This window comes from Anomaloglossus baeobatrachus, chromosome 6 (assembly GCF_048569485.1).
Source record: "Anomaloglossus baeobatrachus isolate aAnoBae1 chromosome 6, aAnoBae1.hap1, whole genome shotgun sequence".
Taxonomy (NCBI): Eukaryota; Metazoa; Chordata; class Amphibia; order Anura; family Aromobatidae; genus Anomaloglossus; species Anomaloglossus baeobatrachus.
Window position 1 is genome coordinate 174,701,196 of NC_134358.1, and position 3,870 is coordinate 174,705,065.

Consider the following 3,870-nt stretch of genomic DNA (forward strand, 5'->3'; position numbering starts at 1 on the left):
TTATTGAAGTATTTTCCTGTGTTTTCACAGAGGCTTAAATCCATTCATAGTATGGATATACGCACCAAAGAAGCATCTTGGGTCACCCAAGCTGCATCCATTTTTAAGGGAGAGAAGCTGCAAACAGTGAATTCAGATGGGTCTAATACCAAAGAATTAAAGCAAAATCTCACTAGTTTATTCCACCGCAGAACTAAGATCTGGTGGAATAAAACGACACTGGAAAATTACTTGGAGAAAGACATGGTCCCACGTGGACTGAGAGTTCAAGTGTTCCCGTCTTATGGTAAAGAAGACACGGAGTTCACTGCACAATGGGAATTGGCCAGCAATAATTGCTCCAAAAAATATCTGGAACTCATCATCGACAAAAATTCCAAAACCATAAAAGATATCGATGGTGAGATAAATGAGAAACAAGATGAACTTATGAAGTTACTCTCTGAGCCCGAAAGGGAAAAATTTCATGAAGACCTAGATAAATCCTTTGTAATATGGGAAAAACAAATCAAAGATAACAAAACGAAAAAGTTTCACAGGGATCTTCAAGACTATGAAAAAGATAGAGTTTACAAATGGAAAAGCACAGAAACAAGTAAACGTATACAACGCATGCCATCATATTCATCGGTGGCTTCGTCAGACACAGAACATAGTACCACTTCCAATATGTCATATGGTGCTTCAGCTAAGGGGGCCGGGAAGAACCAGGATCAACAACAGAAAATATTGCCATTCCGTAAGAATACTTACAGGAAGAATGGGAATAATTCCTATAAGGTAATTAACCTTACAGATAAAATTCTCACGGAACCCCAACTTGAAATCCTGAGTAAAGGTCTAACTTTTTCACCTTCTTCTCATTTTCAATTCTTTACAGCGTTAAAGGATTTACACTTATTCGCTAGAAAGCTTACCTTCAAAAAGATCTTCCACAAAAATGAAGGACCAGATATATTCTTTACAGCAAAAGAACGTGAAACAGTGAGAATTCTACAGGACCTACTAGATGAACAGACTCCACCACCAGTAAGTAGAATGCCTAAAAACATCATTCCACCATCTAACAAATTCCCACCATCTAATATGTATTCCAACATAGACATATTTGTCAGATTAGTCACAGATGATCTGAAAAGAATACATCATTCCATACCCCATGACAATTGCACGAGAGAGGAGAGGATAGCAATTGAAGAACTACGGGCTATGGATGATGTGATTATAAAACCCTCAGACAAAGGGGGGAATATTGTACTATGGCCGGTACAGATGTACCTTAATACGGTCCTAAAACATCTCAGTGACCAAAAGGCATACAAGAAACTTACTTTCAATCCCCTGATATCGTTTAAGGCACAACTCTTACATATCTTAGAGATGGCGGTGGACCATAATACAATCACCAAGAAAGAACTATCATATCTATTCAAACCTGAGGCCAAAATTGCTACGTTTTATATGGTTCCTAAAATCCATAAAGACGCCAAAAATCCCCCAGGCAGACCAATTGTCTCCGGAGTTGACAACCTATGTGAACCCATCTGTCGTTACGTAGACCACATTTTAAAACCAATTGTGGAAACGATCCCGTCCTACATCAAGGATACTTCCGATGTGTTGAGGAAGTTAGATGGAATACAACTTGATGAAGATACCCTGATAGTGGTATGTGATGTGGAGGCTTTGTACTCATCCATAGTAAATGCGGATGGGCTCAGGGCAGTTAAATTCTATTTGGAAATGTCTAGCCACCCAGATGACATTTGTAAATTCACATTAACCCTGCTAGAGTTTGCACTAACACACAATTTTTTTCTGTTTAATGGGTCTTTTTTCCTACAGCTCCAGGGAACAGCAATGGGGGCAGCTTGTGCCCCCTCATATGCCAACTTGTTCCTGGGGCTGTGGGAGAGGGACCTTTTCTATACCGATGTGGCCCCCCACTTGGACAAGGTTTCCTATTGGGGGCGCTACATCGATGATATTATTTTTCTCTGGCAGGGTTCCCAACAGGACTTGACTGTCTTTATGCAATATATCAATAAGAATGACATCAATTTAAGATTCACACACAAAGCAGGAAGACATAATATGGAGTTTTTGGATGTTCTTCTTAATATTGATGATAGTGGTTTCATAACGACAGATGTATACAGAAAACCGACGGCAGTCAACAGTTTACTCCATGCCCAATCAGCACATCCTAGGAACCTAATTAACAGCATTCCGAGAGGTCAATTCCTCAGAATAAGAAGAATATGTTCAACGGATCAAAACTTTGAACACCAATCTAGTGACCTATGGCAGAGGTTCCAAATGAGAGGATATAGTGAGAAAACGATACAGAGAGGGTATAGGAAGGCAAAATTTGCAAATAGGACGGAATTACTGTATAATCACAATAAGAAACCCAATAGCCCTGATATGGTAAGATTCATCTCAACTTTTCATTCCAGAAATAATGAACTTTGGCAGGCCCTAAAGAGACATTGGAATGTCCTATTACTGGACCCCGCATTATCGAGATATATTCCACAAAACCCAGCAATCACCTACCGGAGATCTAAAAATTTGGCTGATTTGTTAGTCAATAGCCACTTCTCACAGAAAAAACCCAGGGGTATCTTTAATAGTAAAGGACCGAAATGGGGCTGCAGACCTTGCGGTAAATGCGTAGCGTGTGATAATATCACCACTACAGAAGAATTCTCTGATGCAACAGGTACAAAAGCCTATAAGATTACACACCAAATTAATTGTGGCACAATAGGAGTAATCTATAGTGCAAAATGTCCGTGTGATAAGATCTACATAGGAATGACTACTAGAGAATTACGCAGGAGGACGAGAGAACACGTCTTGGACATTAGAGCAGCCAAGGAAATAGATGATATTTCTGGAATGAAGACTATACCAAGACACTTCAAACAATTTCACCAGTGCGATGACACCCAACTCAGAGTTAGTGGCATAGACAGAGTGATAATAACTGAAAGAGGAGGCAACTGGAAGAAGCTTTTGGCTCAGAAGGAAGTCAGATGGATTTCCACACTAAATGCTCTTACACCAATAGGCCTTAATGAATCCCTGAGTTTTTCACCTTTTCTATGATCGTTAGATTTAGGTTCTGAGTGATGAGATTTGTCCCAAGCCTTTATCATGATAGCCAATTTGACCCATCTGAATTTTTAACTTGTTTTTAATCTGTTTTTAACATGTTTTCTTCATTTGTACTAATTTCTTCTTATTTTAATCCTAGTTATTTCGCCATCAAGTTCCATCCCATTAACACCTGTGTGCCTTTTATTCCTCAACAAGTACATCAGACAACTTCGCATGGACGGCTCGGTGAACAATTAATTCCACCAAGATGATTTGTTGAGATTCCTGTACAGTGTTTTATACATCACATTTTACTTTCACCTTCACCTCACACACTTTTATTCACCTTTCACAGCCCCTGCCAACCCCCCCAAACAAACTTCCCCCAACTACAACATGATTAACTTTCACCCCCCCCCCCCCCCTTTCCCCCCCCCCCCCCCCCCTTCTCTTATACCTTAGTTTTTACCTACACATTCACCTGCTATTCCACAGTCATATATGTCCCATTTTACTTTCTGGGGACATTATTTATAACGTCACTTCCACATGTCCTGCACTGTCCCAACCCCCCCCCCCCCCCCCCTCCTTCCCCCCATACAACATGGTAATTTCTCACTGTTCGGTTCGTTCACTCTTCAGTCACAGTGGTCACAGCTCCATTTCACCGGATATACTTACACTGTTATCCCTTACACCCACCCATCTGACACACATTTTTATCACTACCATTTTTTCACTTTAATTACACATCCACTTTACATG

The 3,870-nt window shown here is 40.2% G+C and overlaps 1 long non-coding RNA gene across 1 annotated transcript; it reads left to right on the plus strand.

Moving 5' to 3' along the window:
- The first annotated feature begins 526 nt into the window (after positions 1-526).
- Positions 527-3,305, plus strand: LOC142244184 (uncharacterized). The gene is made up of 3 exons (XR_012724461.1): positions 527-780; positions 881-1,029; positions 3,263-3,305. It is a non-coding gene; the product is annotated as an uncharacterized LOC142244184 (long non-coding RNA).
- Positions 3,306-3,870: the final 565 nt, after the last annotated feature.